This window comes from Anser anser, assembly GCF_964211835.1.
Source record: "Anser anser genome assembly, chromosome: 3".
Taxonomy (NCBI): domain Eukaryota; kingdom Metazoa; phylum Chordata; class Aves; order Anseriformes; family Anatidae; genus Anser; species Anser anser.
This window is the reverse complement of record NC_139722.1, coordinates 92,929,375-92,950,883: the sequence shown is the minus strand read 5'-3', so window position 1 is coordinate 92,950,883 and position 21,509 is coordinate 92,929,375. Positions and strand designations below refer to the sequence as shown.

The 21,509-nt window shown below is 42.1% G+C and overlaps 1 protein-coding gene and 1 long non-coding RNA gene across 5 annotated transcripts in view; one reads left to right on the top strand and one right to left on the bottom strand.

The window, feature by feature from the left end:
• Positions 1-21,509, top strand: part of TTC7A (tetratricopeptide repeat domain 7A) — a 172,938-nt gene that overhangs the window by 84,968 nt on the left and 66,461 nt on the right. The gene's annotated exons all lie outside the window — the stretch shown is intronic.
• Positions 3,737-21,509, bottom strand: part of LOC310897934 — a 29,346-nt gene continuing 11,573 nt past the window's right edge. Inside the window, exons 2-3 of the long non-coding RNA XR_014582808.1 lie at positions 21,292-21,426; positions 3,737-20,472 (exon numbers count right to left, since the gene is read on the bottom strand). This is a non-coding gene — a long non-coding RNA (uncharacterized lncRNA). The remainder of the gene's footprint in view (positions 20,473-21,291; positions 21,427-21,509) is intronic.

Here is a 21,509-nt window from a genome sequence, read left to right as displayed (position 1 = left end):
TGTTACTCTGCACATAGGCATACTGTAAAACTAAAATATGTGATGCAACCGTGATGCTGTCTGTCTGTATCAGGAATGGTTTTATAATTTGGTAAACTTCCTGGTTAAAGAGAAACAAATTGTGTATTGACCATTCTTTTGATTCTCATCTATGACACTATTTGCTGCAATAGCACAGCTGGGGAAGAAGATCATTTGAATATCCCAAACTGTAATACCATATAGCTGAAAGGCTCTCTAAAACCAGGTTTGAACCATCATAGACTTCTTGGAGCGAGAATTCTCCACTTTTTACACAACCAGCACTCAAAGATAGCTAAGACAGAGGTGGATAAGGAAGAAGAAACCTGTTATGTGAGGAACAGAGTATTTACTGTGTCACATCAACGAACTGGTGCATCAAGTCCAGGATCTTTCTTCCAGCACTTGCTGATAATGTATGTTTTGGGGGGCAGTGTCAGAACAAAGAAAACATGGTGTTCACAGTCAGCTTGGGGACTGTTGAGTGGGTTTCTTTGTGATGTCTGGCAATCTGATTTCCCCAAAGCAGGAAATAATACCTCCTCTGCTTCTCAGTGCCAGTCTTCATGTATGGAAATAACTTGCAAGGAAATGGTTTCTGGGAGAAGTAATTAATATTGGTAACGGAAGCCACAGGTTCATGCTTACACCTTGACACAGACCTGCTAGAGTGTGTGCTCTTGAAAGAACCCGTCTCTGTGTGTTGACTGAGCTGTGATATGTAACACAACTGGCAATGGGGCTCCTTTACACATATGAAGATGTGCGGGAGTAGGGGCAGGCTACTTGCTCTGCTGATCTAACTAGCCTGTTTCCGTATGGGTCTTTCTCTAAACCCACCAGCAAATAATTGATAAGTAAGAGAATGGAGGAAGAATATCTGAGCTGCAAGAAAAGACAGAGGGGGAAAAAGGCATTTATAAAGAAAATGAAGACTAGGAATCCAGTGGCGGGGCGGGGGTGGGAAGGAGAATAATAGATACATCTATGGTTCTGACTAAATATTAAAACCATTCCAGACTTTCTAGAGGTCTAAAGTGCAGCTTATGATAGGAGGATTTTACTGCTTTATAAAACTTCTTTGAAGGGAGAGAGACCTGATGCTATTACAAAGCTCTACTTGTTATTGCCTTGGAGGAAAATTGTAGTAAATTTTACTACTGCATGGAATGACTACAGAAGACTCCAAGTAAATAGTATAGACAAGTTCAACTGCATGCTTTCAAAGCTATATTTAAAAGTGGTTGAATATTTTTCCCAGTTCTTGTTGATATGAACCAGGCAGCTGTATAACCTGGTGCCTTGAGGGTTACCTTGCTAATGACAACTCTTTTTGGAAGCATAGTTTGATGGCATGTATCAAGAAAAGAAGATAAAAGCTGCCTTAAGGGACTTCAGGGCACTATAGATGGCAAAGAAAAAATGAAGTATTACCTGGATGTATATCCTAAACAAAAGAAAGAATAATACATAAAGATTAAGGCCTTAGCTAGCCCAAACTGCAAACATCTACTCTTTCTTTGGTTTCTTGCCATATATAACTAAAACGAGTTTGCTCCTGCTTTTTTATTTTTGTATTAAATTCTTTCATTATATATTTTAAAGAAATAATTATTCAGGGTATCACATAGTTGGTTAGAGTGGTTCAAACAATTGGAAAAATTCACTGCATTGCTCAGCTAACATGCAACATCCTTTGGTGTGAGCCCCATAAGACTGACCCAAACGTATCCAGAAGTGCCCTTTGTTGAATGAAATGTTTAAACTTGCACAGACTGGTTAACAAAACCTATCCTGTTATTTGCCAGTTTGTTTTCTCTCTTCTGGATGGCCCCCTGTTAAGTTAGAACAGTACAATGTTACAGCATAATGTACAGCAATTTCTGATCACTGCCCAGTTTGACAGTGAATGTTTCATTAAATGATCACACTTTTGTAGCAGTTCTGCAACTGGGACAGGAATCATAACACTTTTAAATGAATATTCATCTAATATTCCTTCTCTTCCCAAGCTGTAAGTCACTACTGTGTTGCTTGCAGGGTTTCAAAACTAGTCATAAAGAGAAATAACACAAACTTTTGGGAAGCACTGCTATTCTGCACATAAAGATGAACAAAGAGGCAGGTGGGTTGTGGCTTGAGAGCAGCAGTGTCGCTGTCAGATGTAGATGCTTTTGTTCTACCGAGATGCTACAAAGTACTTACTGTAAAGGTAGTGCAAAAAACTCAGAAGTCCAAGAAATACTATATATGTATCTTGGAGACCATCAATAAAAAGGAATTAAATTTTGCATGGAGAATTGCTTGTTCTGTAGTCCTCTCAGTGGTGTTGTAGCAGAAAGCTTTTTGTTTTTCCATCACTACTGCATTAATTTCATTAAGGGCATGAAGTAATCTTCTGGCAAGATTACTGGTTTGGACTTGCTGTGAGGAGAGCTATTTCGTGGTGTATAAGCAATAGCATTTATCAGTGACATTGGTACAGCGATGTCAGGTACTTCTGCTCACTTAAACAAAAATAAAAGTATAATCAGGATCTCAAAATGCACGATTAAAGTGGCATGTCCAGTTTGTTTTCTTTTTCTATTACTTCTGAGGCTATTGTATGTTGAAAATAAACAATCTATGCTTGTTTTGAGCAACATCTTTAGGGGCAGTGTTGGGGTAGTACATATCATTGACAGGCAAAAATTAGAACTGTCTTTTTTGCCTTTAATCTTCATGGGGAATGAGGAGTCAATTTTCCCTAAGCCGCTGGTGTGCAAACCTTTGTGTTACGCCTAGTCTATACTAGAATTTTTTGTCAGGATAGTTGTCCCCCCCGCTTAGGTCTATACTGTAGAAAGGTTTTACCTCTATTCTCATGAAAGTGGTGGTGGCCTCACTTAGCTTTAGAAGTGTGGCCTTAGAGAATCAGATCGGCGATGTTTATATGACTCCAGCTCATCATTATGCAAGAGGCAATGAAGCCTGGTACATCTTGTGAGCAGTCCTGGTGATAAAAACAGCTTGTTAAAATTCTCAGAATATTGTATTGTATTTTGAACTCCTCAAGGGTACAAGGCCTGGGGATCTAAAGCAACAATAAATTCACATTTTGGCTGTAGCATCTGATCATGTTATGCAACTCTTATAAATAAGATATTCAGAACTCTTAAGGGTGGAGCTTCTGTAAGTTGACGTCTTGTAGTGATGTGTTCACACCATGGCTGGTGAGAGTGACCCACAAATGTTTTTATCTCTTTATTATGCCTTAGACAACAATACAGAGTAATAAAAAATGGGAGTATGTACTTGAGATGGTGAGGCTGATCTGCGGTACAATAATACAAAACATATTAGGCATCTATGAGTCACTTAAACAAAAAAAAGTACTATGTGAAATTAGAAGGCTTGTTTGGAGTTGTTTTTTTGCTGTACTAATCGTGAACGTTTGCTTTTGGCATGTTACGATCCGTTATTTTTTCAATAAAATTAAAAAAAAAAAAAGTGATTGAAATGATCATGACTGTACTCCAGGGAACTGGTAATGATATTGAGTATTTCTATGACAAATATATGAAGGGAAATCTTTAAGCTAGTCTTCCGAATCCTATTCATGATAACTTAGGTACTTAAAGGTAAAAAAAAAAAAAAGAATTCCAGAAATAGATATATCATTTTTTACTGTTTTGGATTTTTTTTGACAATTTTGGCTTTTGGGGGGGGGGGGGGGGGGTTGGTTTCTGTCTGTGTTTTGGCCTGGAAGATTTGAGATAACACCCACAAGGTCCTGTACTTAAGAGCAATTTATTTGTGTAAAAGCAGGAGATACCATAAGGAAATGTCAGTAACTTTGTGTTTTAAATTTCAAGCTCAGATTTTGTGGGTTTTCCTGTAGATTCCTGCTGTGTATGTGTGTTCGGGCAGTTTTTTGACATGATGTTGGTTTTGACATTATGTTTAAGGCTTAGTGACTACAGATAAGCTGGAAGAAAAGGAGGCCTTTAAACCACTTTGTGAGAGTAGTAACTGGCTAACTTCCTTTTTGATCTTAAAATTTCTTTGTGTTTATTTGAAGGGTCAGGCCTTAACAGAATATGTTCTGACCACTCAGCATGGGTGCTTTCTGAAGGATCAAAATGTCAATTCTATATCCCTCTATTTGCAATTAACTTCTTGCCGTTACTTTCCTACCTGGATGGAGGAATGGATGCTTTTCGGTTCCTGCTGGCTCACTTCAGTGCGTTGTACATCTTGCTTTATCAGTGAGTTAATCCCACCCCCCATGCTTTTTTTCCCTGCTAAGTGTCATTTTCTTTGGAACAGCTGCAGGGTGTTCTGTTTTATATTCAAAGGAAGTGTTTAGGAGCCCTGACTGTCTATGTTGAATGCCAGAATATATTGGAAAATAACATGTGTGTATTGACTGGGCAGCAGTGAGTCAGGTTGCCACCAGAAACACTGCTGGGTGGAATTTGGCCGTAGTACTTGCATGCGTGGATGAGGAGGTGACTCGGTGGTTGGGATAACTGTGCTTCCGCTAGGCACTTCTGTGAGCTCCAGAGGCAGACCTGGTTAATGGAGATCAGAAGGAGGACCTGAGGCGTGCTTACTGCCTGAAAACAAAGAACCAAGGGAGGATGTTGGCATCTGTGTGAGAAGCCCAGCTCTGGACTGAGCTTTCCTGCTGCCAGGCTGCAGAGGATGCTGCCACTTACCAGCAGCTTCAGGCATTAGTTTCTGCTGGAAAACACAATGAGAACCCTCCTGAATGGAACTCTTTCAATGCTGTTTTATATCCATGAAGGAAGAAACAAGATGCCCTCACTTGGCTGTTTTTCATCTTTGTACATCTGGTAAAGGTGAAGATAAAGGCTATGGAAAATATGTTGTCAAACATACAGACCTGATAATCTGAAAGTGTTTCCTGAGGCTCCCAGAGGCCAATCACTAGAGTTATAGAGGAAGAGATGGGTGGGTTTTGGTGTTTCTGTTTTCTTTTTTTTTTTTCTCCTTAATAGGCAGTCCTGTTTGTTTTTTTTTTTCTGAAGTCTTTGAAAATGAAAGGTTGATAAAGTGTCTCACTTTTGGGTTGGGAATTTATTTTTCAGAAAAAAGAGCATCAGCTTTATTAGCATTCACTGAGAGTGAATGTTGATAATCATTGCTGGAAAACTCAGGTCCTCAAATGCATGAAGGCCTATACTTAATATATAAAGTGTTACACATAGCAAATTGCTCTTCAGTGTAGTAAGTGACTTCCCAAGAAGTTTGCAGCGTGGCCAGGTCATATTTTCTCACAGATGAGTATCATGCTCTGATCACTCAATGAAAGTTTTTTTTTTTCCTATCCAGATGGAAATTTCAAATCTGAGTGGTTTCTACTCTAAGGTCCTAGCTGTATTTATCTAAGGAGAAAAGCACAAAATGTTTTTTATTATTATTATTACTATTTCATTTGAAAAGAAGAGGGAAGGGAAAGTATTTGGACTTTCCAAAGAACTCACCAGGGAACAGAAACTAGGCATAGTCATTTTTCAGCCACAAATGTGTTTTTTGTCTTCTGAGAGCAAGGAAGGCCTTTGCTTCTCACTCTCAGAAACACTGAAAATAATTGCTGCTTAAGTGGTAAGTCTGCTTCTGTTGCCATTGTCATTAATGCCTGCAGAACCCAGTATGTAAGTAGACAGTTGTATTAGTCAATATTCATGTTACTTAATATTTTAGTCTCTGTTAGTAAGGGAAAGGGAATGATGAATGGAGATATAATAGAGAGAGACTAATGTAGAAGTTCTGCATTACCAACATGCCTTTAAAAATGTCCAGACGTATTCCTCAATATGTTAACTTTTCACTACACAAACCAGATAATGTGAGTCATTTGTGAATGCTTTATTCTTTTTTACCTTCACTTGAAGTTTTCTGTTACATATGTAGTTCAGCAGTAAGTTTGTCTTAAGACTGTATTTTAGGAGGAACAGCAACTATGAGGATAGAGAGCAAAGTGTCCACTCTCATTAGCAGAATTCCTGTGTATTCCTCCTATATATTTCCTCCTGGAGATACGAACTGCTGGAAATCTTAACAGGCTAAGAAATGAATGCGGTGACCTCTACTCCATATGTCTCTATCAGCTAGAGAAGTGGCAGGAGGCTAATAACAAGCACCTCAAATGAAGATAAGGTGCACTAAAATTTGTAGTGAAAGGATTCCTGGGCATCTTTTTTCCCCAGGAATCTGGCCATTTGTGTCTACCATCCAAGCACTTGTGATGATTTGAAGTTGTTTGGTAGCTTTTCTTGCGTTTTCTCAGGACAAGGTCACTGTCTTTCAGGTGTTGGTAGAGCATGCAGCACAGTGGGGCTCTGAACCCAGCTGAGAACATAGCATGCTGCTGCAGTATGTATAACGAATGGGAGAGACGGCCAGTTGGTCCTTCCACAGGCAGGCAAGAGAGCTGTGTGACTAAGTAAAAGAGGAAGCTCTGACTCTTACCATGGGAGTTCAGCCAACCAGTCGTTTTCTCCAGTTCTTCAAAAATTAGATGTTTGAATTGGGGAACAGATAGGAAAAAAATCTTTTGTTTGGCTTAATAAATTTCAGTTTAAGTGGGAAAAACAGAAAAATAGGAATGACATAAGTTGCAAAAGGAATAGGATACACATGCTGGGATTATATTTAAAGATTAGTGAGCCTCCTCCAGCCTTCCCTGGATGATTGCAGTGGAAGTGCTTGGAGATGTCACTGTGACATTGGGTAACAAAAATGGCAATGGAAGAGAGGAGAATACAGCATCTGTCCACCCCCAAGGTGCATGTGCCAGGTGCCCCAGACCGCAAGAAGGGTGCTCCCTGCCAAATTACGCTGCAGGAGAGGTGTGCACCAGCTGTAAGACCCTCAAAAAATAGCTGCTGTGTGCAGAGGAGCAAGAGGGATGTCAACACTGCCAGGGCTGCTCCTCACAGGGAGCTGCTGCCCAGCTCCTCAGGGCATTGCTGGCAGAGCCACTGCAGGGACATGGACTTCTTTGGGCTGGCTGCCCAGCTGCTTGCAGTTGCAACCTTGAGCCTTGTGGAGCCCGTAGGCTACTCTAAGCTGTGTAGCAGCTCTTCAGCTAGGCATCGGCAGTGCCTGTGAGCTAGATGGGAAAAGCAGTCAATGGTAACTAGAGCTAGGTAGCAGGTGGAAGGGTAAAAAGGCCGGGAGATTCCCCTGGCCAGTGCAAACCAAATATGTGCTAATGTGCAGAGCAGTGCCCAGGGCTTAAAGATCCTTGCAAAAACTCCTGCTCTAATCTGTGCTGGTACCACCTCACCTTGAGAAGTACTGTGTATAGTTTGGGGTGCCTCAAGATAAAAAGGACGTAAAAGTATTAGGGAGCCTCCAAAGCAGGGCTACAAAGTGGTGAAGGGTTTAGAGGGCAAGACGTATGAGTGGCTGAGGCCCCTTGGTTTGTTCAGCCCAGAGCAGAGCAGGCCGAGGGGAGGCCTCATGGCGGCCTGCAGCTCCCTCACGAGGGGAGCGGAGGGGCAGGCGCTGAGCTCTGCTCTGTGGGGACAGCGACAGGACCCGAGGGAACGGCATGGAGCTGGGACAGGGGAGGGTCAGGCTGGGGGTTAGGGAAAGGTTGTGCAGCCAGAGGGTGGTCGGGCACTGGGACAGGCTCCCCAGGGCAGTGGTCACAGCACCGAGCCTGCTGGAGTTCAGGAAGTGTTTGGATGATTCTCTCAGACGTATGGCTTCATTTTTGGGTGGTCCTGCATGGAGTCAGGAGTTAGATGCAATGATCTTTGTGGGTCCCTTCCAACTTGGGATAGTCTGTGATTCTGCCTGATGTGTTTAAAACAAAACAAAGCCACCTCAGGAAACCACTGGTGAGTGGCATGAGGACAACGTTTGCTTGGAGTGGTTCATACCACTGCCAACCAGCTGTGCTGATCTGACGTCTGGGGGATTTTTAATCAGTGTGGGATGGCTTTAATCTGTATTCTCCCCACACCTCCAGGAGGGGTTCCTGTGAGGGAGAGCGGCCGGACATCCTCTGCTTCCCTAAGCTGTGGCTTTCTTGTGTGGAAAGGCTCATTCAGAGCTGTGCACTCTGGTATTGGCAGCTTGTTGCTTGGAGAGGTGTGAGTTTTTTTCCCTATCTGAAGTGCATGTGTGACTTCGGGTTCTTTCACGTGTAGTAACATATAAGAGTCAGGATACATACACTGAATTATTTTCTAATCACAAAAAAATCTTCTGACCCGGACGGTACATTTTCCTATTTGTTACTCTCGTGCTAAAGCAGATGGAAGTGCTTGGAATACCCTTTGTTGCCAGGTGTATAAACAATGTCACATCTTAATCAAGAGGCTGCACATTGTCGGTTTGGAAATGCCAGCTGGAAAAGGCTTTTATTTTTAAGTCCACTTGAGGGGAAAAAAGGCGGGGGGGGGGGTCAATATACGCACCCTTTGGAGCCTTCACAGCAGATGATTTTCCATTTTAACTCCTAAGAAGGAGATATTTGCTGTACCTAGTGTAGAGTGGCAGGGAACCCACAGAAAGATCCCAAGTGTGATGGGGTTGAAGCCTCTGCTACCAGCTAGCTGGGGTTATGCTACTTCCTTCTCAGTAGCAACCAGCAATTGCCTGCTACTTTCCTAGTCACCTACAGATGTCAAGAGTCTGCATACTGGGGGCATAGTCCTGTGCAAAAGACCTGTGGGAAGAGGAAGGGAGATCCTGTAGGGTAATGACAGCCATCTCTGTGTGTTTGGCGTGCACCATCTGTGGTTTTGCAGTGCAGGAAAATTTACATCTGAAAGCCTTTGGTCTTTGGTGATGTTTCTCTTCTCTCTGTCATCCCATGTGTATTCCTTGGGTTTGGTAGCCATATTTTGTCCCACATATCTAAGCTGCTTTTGAGCAAAGCCCATTTACATTTCTTACAATAATTAAAAAATTGCAGACACAAACCACATCTGAATCAAACCTTCATCGTTTCATAAAGGATTGAATGGCTATAGAAAAGAAGAGAGCAAAGCAAGCTTGACTTACCCTTTAGTTAGATTTTTCTGGGGTTTTAGAAACAAACACGTTAAGCTTCTGCAATGCTTGTTTATTAGTTTAGCCCTAGGATGATACTGTGAAGGATGGTAGCTAAAATAAGCTGCATTTGGGGGTATTTTATTTGGCTAATTAGCTGTAACAGTGTTATTGAAAAGTATGCAGATAATTCTAGTGTCTTAAAAGAATGAAATAACTTCAGACGCCTTGCAAGCTCAGAACTGGAAACTTATCTAATCCTTGCAATGTGTTATCATTGGTTGTACGTGGAGTATTAATTTAGACTTTGCTCATTTTTCCACCTAGATCTCCTGCAAACATTTGATAGCAAAAATGATGATTTAGGTATGGCAATATCTGCTTCTGATACCATCTAATTGGTCTCTGCACATGGCAGAGCTGGTGTCTCATTTTACAAGGTGTAGTCATATATACTGTCAGTCTGGGAATTCTCAATGTAAACAACATTGTAGCTGAACAATAATTTGATTTTTTTGGTCTAACACAGTAAAGCTATAGTATAATGTAAAGCTGCAATGCCAGGAAAAGCTGGAAACAATATTCACAAATTATGTATTCCAGCAGGTACTCATTATTTGCCTACATAGACTAGGTCATTAGTCTGGGATTAGTTGCAAGACATGGGAGAGGCAGAAATCATGGTTTATGTGTCACTCTGACTACTGTTAGTACAGGGAAGAAGCAGTGAAGCAGTTCTGTATCCAAACAACACCTTAAGGAAATCGTGTTTCTTACCAGGTAGGGCAGATGTTCTCTTCAGCACTTACGAGGCTGTAGTAAGCTGTAAGACTGGTTGCAAATAATGCCATAACAACAACGAAAAAAGGCATGTTGCTGTACCATTGAGGGCAAAACCATATACAGGTTCTCACAAATGAATGAATAAATTGTAAGTGCTTCCTCTGATGTGTGAACTCTGAAATTAACACCACTGATTTCTGCATGCTAAGAATAGTACAGTGTGTCAGCACTGAGGGAGAAAAGAAAAGACAAGAGAAAGATACCTTCCCAGTCTTTCGTAGCTTTTGAATGGCTTAAAGCTTCAGCTATGGAGCATATATGGCTACATCTGTCATTGCAGAAGTTAACTAAATAGCCCTGTGTCAGCACTGTAGTAGAAAAATGACTAGTCATTGACTTGGCCACAACCTGAAGAGATGCTTATTGCAGGAAAACAAGTGTACAAACAGGGCTGTATTTTCTGACCTCAGCACTTGTAAGTGCTTATCTTTGCTTGCAAGCAGTTCTGTTTGGACTCTTGGCCTTTTAAGAAAAAGCATAGTGTCTAGACTTCAAGCTGAGGAGGAGGAAAGGCACCGTGGTAAAGCTGTTTTACCCTACCCAAGTAGGGGAAAAATTACAGCTGAGAATGGTACAGATGGCCTGAACCCGCCTGGATCGTAGTACTTGAGTAAGAGCATCAGATGACTACCTCAAAAAGTGAGGTCCTGTCATCTCTCTTTCCACTGGGGATCTCATAAGCCATCTTTCCAATATTATGTATAATAGTTTGTCTGAAAATATTCCCCTGAAGAAAAAGAAAAAAAACTAGAATACATTAAAGGCCAAGGGAGAGAGGATATATATTTTTACTGAAGTTAAACTTTCTCAAATTAAACTGATAAAAATGTGACAAAACAAAACATCACAGTGCTGCAGGATAGGCTGTTTGTACCTGGTGCTCTCTGAACTGGGCACACGGATTTTTTCCATTAAATTCAAAGGCCACTCAACAAATTTTATTAAACTCGATTGCCAGTTTCTCTTGTACATGACAGCTGCTGCTAACAACATCATTGTCTGGGGAGGAAGTCGCTGCATGTCTTGTTCTGCGCAGAGTCCCTCTAAATTCCTTCTGGCACTGCCAGGGGCTTCAGGATATGTTTGTGAACAATGCTGGTTGTGCTTGCAGCACTTAAATAGCGTCGTTAAACCGCTTCTCCAGCGTACACACTAATCAGCATTAAAGCATGTTGAGTTTAGTCTTGGAATAGAAATTGCAGGCAGGACCGGTGCTTTCTGAAGTTTAAGGCTGCAGTTGCGGGGAGGTTTTATATAACAAATACCTCCGGCCTTAGTCAGGGCCACTTGTAGTGAGAGTAACTATAGAAACAAAACAAAGTTTCTAGCTATTGAAGGAATATTTCCAACAAGCAGGGCATCGGTCTCTGATCCAGCCCCTGAAATATGCTTATTTATCGGTTTTGTGTGGAATGCTATTTTAATAGTCACTACTGTATTTTCAAAGATTTTTAGAATTTTTTTTTTTTACTTTTGATGTCGGATTTTTTTTTGGCCTAAAATCTCTGGAGGGACTTGCTCTGTTTTTTGCCATCAAAGTGAAATGATCTAATTCTATTGTTTCTTTTTTTAACCTGCTTTCCTAAAGAAGCAAGGATCATGCAATTGGGCTTTTGACATCTTGAACGCTTCTGAAAATACTGGCTGATCTGAAACAAGTCCTGGAGGTGTGGTAGAAGTCCCATCAACAATTAACTTTCTGCAAGCTTCCCAGAAGCATGTGGCTGCACAGGGGCACCCAGGTGAGGAGGGTGCAGGCAGTGCCAAGCTTCCCCCTGCCCAGCTTGGCAGCAGGACAGCAAGCTCACATGCAGCGGGGACCTGCCCGCGGACTCGTAGCTCCAGGTGGGGATGGACACAGAGGATGCAAATCCATAGGGAACTAGATGCCACTTGGGCAGTGGACAGTTCGTGGGGTTTAATGAAGGGTATATAAATACATGCCATTTGTTTCTGTCTCTTATGTGCTCATTTGCATGGGTGACAGGCGATAACAAAATGAGTATGGAAGGTAATGCTGCAAGGGATGATGAGCACAGCTACCTAAATTTGCACGTGCTGGAGGTGCAGTAAAAGGCTGGTGTCACAGATGGGCCTGGAGATATTGTCTTCCCTTGGAAGCCAGCGTATCAGACCTCCTGTAGTTTTTTTTGTTGTTTTTTTTTTTTCAGAAATCATAGCCAAAAAGTGACAGCCAGGTTACATAATGGCAGAACGATTATTATTCCATAAATAAAAAGGTCTCATAAAACTTGGGTTGAAAGCTTTTCTATTGCCAAGCCAGTGTTATATGAGGAGCAGGCGGACATTTTTAGAGGAAGAATGGCATTTGCTGAAGCAAGCTGAAATCACAGCGCTGGGCTCTGGCCCTGCTGCCTCAAAACTGTAGCATTATTTGGACAGTCTGTGTGCAAGCATCCTTATCCCAACTTAAAACTAACGTTTTTTTGGTTTATTAAGGAGATCACTGACCCTTTGCTATCTTGTCTGTGAATAGTTGTCTTTACTAAAGTTCAGAAATTTTCTATTCAAATGGGTAAGAGACACATTCAGTGTATGACCCTCCAATAAAACTAAATACATTATTATTGCTGGAGTGGATTTTCCCATGCATTTCCTCCTTCAAGCAACAGCTTCTTGCTCCAAATAATCCTCTGGTCATTCAGTGACAGAGTATTTAGAGCACTGGACAAGCAAATGGAGGTGAGGAAAACAGAAGGGAAAGAGGTGAAGAAAAGCACAATCTGTTACTTGGATTTGTGAGAAGGTAGAAAATCTTTCTGAAGCGTTTATACGGTTTTCTGAGGCTGATCCTGCAAATCAGAAAATCTGCTGATGCACCTTTTCTGGGTAGTAAGATGCAGTTTGTCTACCAGTAAACAGGAAGGAAACAGCTGTTCTTTTGCAAAAGCATGTTTCTTAGATGGTACATTACCATAATAAACTGTATCAGCCCCAGACCCAGTCTCCTTGCAGTGATGTTCTCTTTGAACTTCCCAGCATCCCTGTGATGCATCATACATTTTGTAATCACTTTATCCACCAGTTAAATGCTGCTGTGACTGAGGCAGAGCAGAACAGCAGTTTATAAGGGAATAACAACAGCACACATCAGGTTAAGGTGGGAAGTAAGGAAGAATGTGCCCACTGAAGTTGGTGAGATAGTTGTAGAGGCAGAACATAAAGGCCAGAGCTGAAGTTTTACCGTATTGTAAGATTTAACACCTGTGTTCACACAAAAATGTGACTTAAGCTCTTTAATATCTTCGGTTAATTAAAACTTGGGGTTTAAAATGAATTAATGGACCTAACAAGGGATGGGGTAGGTATTAAGAAGGATGAATCCTAAGGGAACAAACATAATCTTAAACACCCAAATAAAGGCAATTTAGTTCAATGTATTAAGAAAAGCTGGCCAGATATTACTGGATCCATCTCTTTCATTTAATGGTTGGATTTTTATGTTTTTTCTACTCCCCCTAAATCAGCTACAGCACTAAATCCAATAATAGAAACCATCTAAAATTAGTAGAACTGCCTGGGCTTTCCATCTTTGCTGCACTGTTCTGGTTGGGATTATTAATGATAACCTGAACTTTTGCCTTTCTCTCTGTTTCAGTAAATTAATAATAGGATGAGTTAATGCAGGCAGTAAGTTTCAGGCTTCATTTTACATCATATCAGCTTGTGTTGTTTTCCCAAGAGTATTTAACCTTGTGTTGTTCTGTAGCAGCTGTAAGAGTACAGCATTTTCTCTGTGTTGTTTCCTGCAGAACTGTGCTCTTGATGTGTGGTCCACAAGTTAATACTTGTGAATTGGGAGGGTTCATCCCCTGGATTCTCTGGAACAAGATCTCCTAAAACTGTAGGTCACAGTTCCCTGCAGGATCCCAGTAGTGCTGAAAACAGATTGTGATGCAGCAGCCAGCAGTAGGTCAGTCCCTTGCATACAAAGCTGCAATCATGGCTTCTAAGGTTGTCTCTTCCTCCTCCCAGCCCACCATGCCGATTAAAAAGTAGGCTTAGGTGCTTTGGGACATGTCTGCAAACTAAAACATCAGAAAAAGTGGCTGAGGACCCAAATGGAGACGCAACGTAGAGTGGTGATAGTATTTCTTTCACTCCTCTAATTTAGACCTTCTTCCTGAGCAGCAGTAATAAACCACAGAATGACTCATCTGGCAAAGTAAATTGCAGTTCAACTTTTATTTATGGCATCAAAAGAAAAATTCGTCACATGGATGTGTCCTGAGGCATGGCAGCCCGTGGGAGAGGAGCGGGAGGGATGAGTCCAGTGCCCTGGCTGTGTTTTTTTCAGTCAGACAGGGGAATTTTGCAGTTATTCAGCTTAGACGGGGAGGAGTTAGTACGTCTGAACAAAACCTCTTCTGTCTGCTGCTGCAGGTGCTGCCACAGCGGCCGTGAAGCACGGTAACTGAAGTCGGGGCACAGTGTTTCACAGCGGTGCAGAGCTGTACCAAGCCGTGCCAGGCAGCCCCGTCAGTGCAATGAGCTAATGTAACAAGGGAGAACCCACAGCTTGGAGAAATGTTTCAGTGGTTTAATCCATTTCCCAGGGTAGTCTTTGCTGGGATAACTCCTACGAAACTGCAAAACGAAGCAAACCAAGTAGATTAAGTTTTACAACTTAAGTAGTGTCTAGATGATAGCTTTTATGGGCTTGGAAATTTATGCGCTATGATGGTTGCCATGCAGTGGCTTTGCAAAGGTGATATTTTTGCACTTGAGGCTTCAGTTGACCGTTGGCTGTAATCCTGAATATAAAGATCAGAATTTGTATCCATTGGAAACAGCAAACCACGCTCAGAACAGATGGCAGTCTGAAATACATGGATCTGCGAGGTTTACTGAAGCAGACTTCACCAGATTTGAGTGAATTAAGTGCATTACATTATTTACAATTTTCAGCAGAGAAGCTTTAGGGTAACTGGAATCACTAAAAACCCTGCAGTAAGACTGAATGGCAGGTATTACCTGAAAAATAAGTTTATATGTGGAGAGACCTGACAAACAAAGCTGTGAGCTTGGCAGAGAGCGAGAGCAGAAGCAGACTGAGGAAAAATTGATGGGAAGGCCTGTGTCTATATCAGATCTGTCAAATGCAGCTACTGTAGAACTTTATTATATGTAGGGAACAAAGTGGGAGAAAAACACACAGGAAAAAACTCAGTCATGCTGTAAGCAATCACAAATCTGATGCATTAAGGAACCTGCCAGCTTCCAACAGAGCTGATGTTTCTCTGAATTCATTCATTCTGTGTCTCGTTCATGCTAAAAGTGCCCTGAAGTTCATGTGTCTGCGCTTTTATTAATTTCTGCAGGGCCTCCAGGAAAAGATGCCCAAGAAACTTATTGACTGTTCTTCTGAATACTCTGTACAGGACTTGATCTCAATGACTTAATTCACAATACTATACAGTTAACATGTTGGGATTTATGCTACTGATTCTGCTCAGGAGAATTGTTTGTGCAAGCTGACACAGGACTTCGTTGAGCACCGGGTAGCGAATGCTGTAGTTGTCCTGAGCAAGGATATAGTTGTGCTGTCCTGGAACTGCACAACTGACATGCTCTTACGTGCCTCCTGAGGCAGGGAAGCAGTAAGCTGTGCCAGCTCCGTGTCACCCCCTGACTTCCCCTCCTCTTCTAGCTCGTTTCCCTGGACAGCCTCACAGAGCAGGTTGTGGCTGAGTCAGAACCACAGGACACACGAGAGCACTAATTCAGTGCTGCCTGTTTGAGGAGCTGCCTCACCTAGTCACCATCCCTACCCACCACCACCCCCAGGACCCTTTTATGTGGTAGATGGACTTGATACTTTCACATGCAGCTCTAAATTTAGCCTAATTTAGCCCTGTGACTTGACAAATGCCTGCAAAGTGCTCTCATCACCATTCAGTTTGGTACATGTAGCTACTGAGGTTCTCGCAGCTGACCTCTCCGTTTCTCTTCTGCTCGGAGTCATCTTGTACTGAGGCTTGATGAACAGGGTAATTATTTGAAAAAGCATTACAGCTCTGAATCTTTTCCACAGAGGCTGAAGGAAGCTATTACTTCATCTTATTTTAAATGGCACACAGTAATTTTAAACACCTTCTGGATTTCTAATGAATTAAATCAGATCTGTTCAAGAACAAAGAACACTGTTTTTTATCTGTATGTTTCAACAGTTTTTAAGACTTTCTCTTTACGACGGGATTTAGTTACTGGCATTTAGCTACAGTCAAGAAAAATGGAAGTGTCACATCCTCCATGGATGCATCTTGGTGCTAGGAATCTAATGCAAAATGTCAAATTTCAGGTGCATGCTGTATATTTGAACTGCGGTTCCTCTGGATGTCATTCCCTGAGGAAGTTAATTATGGTAGGATATATCACGTACATAATGACAGGCCCTGTTAAGCCTTCCTGAGGCAAAGCTGCCAATCAGGTCAGTGAGAGCCTGAGTGCTTTCAGTTGCACTGGAGTGAATAAGGAGTTCTGCACGGTAACTTTGGGTATTCTTTCAGCAACACACTTCAGGAAGAGTGTGGGCATAATAATGCAAGTACAATGCTTTCAGTGCGGAAGGAGCAGAGATGAACATTGTGCCCATGTTTGGGCTGTATTGGTTTAGAAAGGAAAGGAAGTAGAAATTAAATTGTGTACTGTGGATTACAGCTGGCTTGCATGACGGCCTCATTTAAGAGGGAAAGTAGAGGCATACACAAATGCAAAGCGTTTTTTATGCCTAATGGTAAAACACAGGAGTTATGATGCTATTATACTTTCAGGTTGACATCTGTTCCTCCCCTTCAGACTTATTTCGAGGAAACACTGGTACATGCTGCTAACTTATCAGAAGGCAGAGATTATAAATACACGCTTCTGACTTATCCCAGTGTGCTCTGTTCTCTTATTCTGCAGACAGCTCTGTACTGAATTACCAGAGTACATGAAACAGAATAAATGTGGGGATTTCATTATGTCTCATCAGCAGGAGCCGAGTGCAAAGGAGCTCAGTCCAGCCTCTTTCTGTCCCCCTTCTTGGATGAGGTTCGGAGATGCAGCGTCTGACCCCAGGCACCTTGCAGATCTGCTGCAGGGCTGCTTCGCCAATCAGCGTCGCAGCCCCGCAGAACGAGCCAGGCATTTCCACACAGGGTTTCTCTGCACAAAGAGAAAGGGAAAGTAGAAAGCTTTTTCTGTATGAAAGGCTGGGGCTTGCTATTCGTCTCTGCTTCTGTTCATTTCCTATTTTTCAGTTGCAGTATCCTTATGGAGGAACTGAACATTTCTGGTTTTTTTTTTTTTTGGTGAGTCACTGGGAATCTTTCAAGCAGCTTGTTTCTTTTTTAAATTTGCAAGCTAGAATTCTGAAAATCTGTGGTTTATTTAAAGGGATAAAGGAGGAAGTCAGCTGGTACAAACTGATCAAATTGCACTGACTCTGTATTTTACTTCTGGGTTTATCTGATGCATGGTTGTTTTTAGGGAGCTGAAGACAGCCTGCATGAGCTTTTCTGACTTGAAACTTGAGTGCCCGATCCCCAGCTAGTTTAGAAAGTTGAAAACGCATTCATTTCAGCCGAACAGAGCTGATTCCCTTCAGCTGACTGTCTGGCCCTGAATGTTTGGTTCCTTGTACCTGCTTCACTGCAGCTGTTTGCTCTAAATTTTGGAACAGAGCTCAGGTCTGTAAAGCACTGTGGTGTTAAAAATATATAAAGGTCAGTGGTTGCTAAGTGCTGGACCATTTCTCCAAAAAAACAAAACCTCCCAGTAATCTGTGGGTGACGAATCCAAAAATAAATCCCAAACCACTGATCCTGTCACCTGGACTGTACTGTATCAATGAGATGGGGCTTGAGTGTTAAAAAGTAATCTAGTATTTAAATTGTATTTACAGTCTTAGGAGTGTTTTCAGGCTATTACTGTAAGAAGGCCAAATATTGCTATTTGTGAACATTTAAAATGTGGTAACTATGCCTGTTTTCCCAAAGGATGTTCTTGATCATACATGCAGTTCTTGGGGTCTGTAATATTGTATCATCTTTTCTCAGCACATCTGGAAGACCCGTCACATTGGGAAGAGAAAAGGTATAACAGGAAAATAATCCGTTAGTCTGATTTTAGGCTAAATCTTCTATGGATTCTCTTTTTTCCTTTTTCCTTTTAAACCCTGGATATGTTTCTCACCTTTCTCTTGAGGGTTTTTAGTTTTTTGTTGGTAGTTCTTACTGCAATTTGTTAGCTATTTCTGACAGGTTGGGAGACAATACTGGTATTTCTTTGTTACTCATGAGCAGTGACTCAGCTTATTTGTACAGTTTAATGTGCACCTGCTGAAGTCATATGTGCCACAGTGAAGTTACTGTTTCCAGCAAAGCTGAGAAATGAAGCTTCACCTCTACAATACAGCCTGCAAGATTTAACTAATGTTTGTGTTCAGCAAGACTGTGTGCAGCTCTCTCCTAAGAAAACCTTGTACTGAAGTTGTAGGGAAGGATACAAGCTGGGGAAATGCATTCTGTAAGTGGGCAGCATCCTTGGGTTGGTGTGTATAGTCAGGATTTTTTTAGGAAGAAAATCTAAAGTACTGTTTTATGTTTAATTATATGTGTGCCAAGAAAACAAAGAATATTTAAGTTAAACTGAAAAGCTTAAAGGGCTTTACTCATAACTTAACTCAGAGTGTCTGCACATATACTAAAGAAGCTGAATTTATTTAATAAAAAAAATAGTCAGTTCGACTGTTCCCATCATGTATTTAAATCATGGTGACCGCTTTCAGAATGACTGGAAACATGCAGAGCTATTCACTGTTAGGTATTGATTTTGATCAGTAATTTTGAGGTACTAGGGCAGCCTGCTGATGTGTGGGACACCCGTACTGCAAAGGTAACAACATGATGAAAAATGCCAGCGTCGCCAAAGCCAGTCCGCGTGGTATCAAACCTGACAGAGATGAAGGGCTGCAAGACCCGACCCTGCAATTGTAGCTCTGTGTGGGATGAAGAAGAATTTAAGTAATTCTTAAATTTAGTGTGTCTGCAAAAACAGTCTGTGGTGAAAGAGCAGCCCAGTGCTGCCGCAAATGCAGTTTTCTCATTTTCTTAGGAGGGCGTGCTGCGTAGCACCAAATGGTAAGCACAGGTTTGTCAGCTTAACTGAATCTCGCCAGTGAAGGACCGAGTGAAAGTGCAGCAGCACAATCTTCAGCACATGGAGCTGCTGAAGGACAGCCCTGGGTCTGCACGCCGACTGCCAGCTCTGCCTTAAAGGTCACGCTCCTGTGTCTTCCTGCTGCTCTTGTTCAGCTGGCACTGGTGCTAACGCAGACTGCAATTACATCATGGCTTTGCTTTGCAGACGCAGATAAATATGATTCCCACTGGTAGCAAAATACCCATTTCTTTCTCTGGGATTTTCTTCGGTGAAGTCAGCAGTTTTGTGTCTACTTACCACAACTCGGGGTTGCTCTAGATTCTGTCGGGGCTTTCTCTGAAGTGAAGGAGCTTTTGTCTGCTTGCTTCGCTTCTGTAACTTGCTTCGCTTCTGTAACTTTTTACCTTTTAAGCGTCTTTGTCTTTTTTCAGGCTAGCACAAAAACCTTCTCCTCCATAACTCGCTGAACAAGCTCTTCTCATAAAAACCACTGCCTCTGAACTATCATAACTATATGGTGGGTTGCCTCAGCCAGAACTCTGGATGAAACATGTCCACGTGCACCTCACAGCCAGTATCCTGTAGTGTAATTCATTTGCTTTTGGCAGATTGATTTCCCTCTTCACCTCTGCTGAGATACACAGACGGTGAGCTCGAAATACCAGCAGACAGGCTGCGGCCCTTCTAGCGTTACTCACATTTGTGCTCTGTCCTCTGCGAGAGACTCTCATAATCTTTCTCCTTCTAAAGAGCCCATCTACCAAGGTTCTTAAGCACACGCTTCGTTTCAAGGAGAGGAATAACGGACTTGTTGATTTCAGCAGGTCTATTCATGTGCTTCAAGATGAAGGTCTTCTGTAAGTGCTTTGCTGGAGCAGCGCCAAAGTGGCATAAATCATATTACCCTAAAACAAGGTGATAGAAAGAGTGAGATCTGTTTGACAACACTGTATAATGCATTTCAAAAAACAAAAGCTTTTTTTAGACTAAGTGTATTGTTTTTATAGCAAAGCCAAATTTTGTGTGGCTCTCATTTACTCAATACAGTGGGTGTGTGATGCAGTTTCACTGTTAGCTCCAAGCATCAATAACATGCAAGAATTCATTAGTGTGTTAAGTTAGGTAGCAACATCTTATTAATCCGGGGGGAGGTCTGCTTTACAGTATTTTCTTGCATAATTTATACAACTATAATAAGTGTATGCTATCACTTTTTATTACCTTGATGCTAGGTTAATTGGAAGGCACTTCACTCTATTTCAAATATGTGACCCAGGATTCAGACTTACCTTCCCAGACAAAATACACGTGCTTGGTTGCAGGTTAAGGTGACTTGGAGGTTGATGTTGAATGCTACTTTAATAGCCAGAGTCCTGGTATCCTTTCCTCTACAAGCTGCCTAAAATGCATGTCCTAGAAGCTTTTCTGAAAAACACAACAGTGTAGAAGTGTGAGTGAAGCATCCAGTTCTGCAGTCTTCGGGGATAGGAAGTACTGGCAGTGTAATGAGTGCTTCAGCTTTGCCCTGTAACTGCTCTTTTCTTGTCTGGCAGGATCTCAGCTCAGCAATTAGAGGCCCTAGGCCTGGTTTCCTTTTCCGTTTCTGTAAATTGAGAGTTATTCCAGTGGTTGTGACAACATGGTCATTTCTTCGTTCTGCTTTTCCAAATTAATTTCCATTTAGTCAGGCTGGGCTGGATTTACCCAGGAGCATGTCTGATGAAATTCTGAAACAGCAGGCCCAAGAGATGAGAAATATTTTAAAGGTGAGGTCAGTTACTGGGGGGCTCAACCTGCTGGCCTTCCAGTCCACAAATAACCCTCAAGTTGAGAGCACCAGTGTTAAGAGATTACATGTGAAAGATGCGGGGAAGGTGATGATGAGGAACCTAGCTCTTCCAGTGCTTTGCAGAGGTCATTCCCGTTGTCTGCTCTGCAGCGAGAAGCACGAGGGGCTGAAGTGACTTGCCCAGGACTGGCCAAGAGGCCGTGCTGCGGCAATAAGCAGAGCGTGGCTCTCCCATGTCCCCAGCCCAGGCTGTGTGATGCTGGCCCCACTGCCAGCCCTGAATGCAATACAGTGCTCCAAGGTTTCCAGTATGCCCCTGAGGTGGTACTGAAATTGCACTTTTTAGTGTAGGTCCATCCATTTCCACCCACACATGAGTTACAGACCCACGGAGTCACCTGAATTAAAGTGCCAGGGCTCCGGCATGCTCAGGAAGCTACGCAATGAACTCTTACCTAATTTATGATTGAAATTAAATAGGAGGGAGACCTCTAAGCTCCTGGCCTTTGGATGCTTGAGAACTGTCCCCAGTTTTCACAGGTTCTCATGCAGTGTCCAGTGCAATGGGGAGTACTCCATGTAGTTGGACCCTGTCAGGGAAAACACAATTCAATAAAACCCACTCACATATTAAACCTCCATTTAAAATCTTATGAAGTACTGCAGAGGAAAG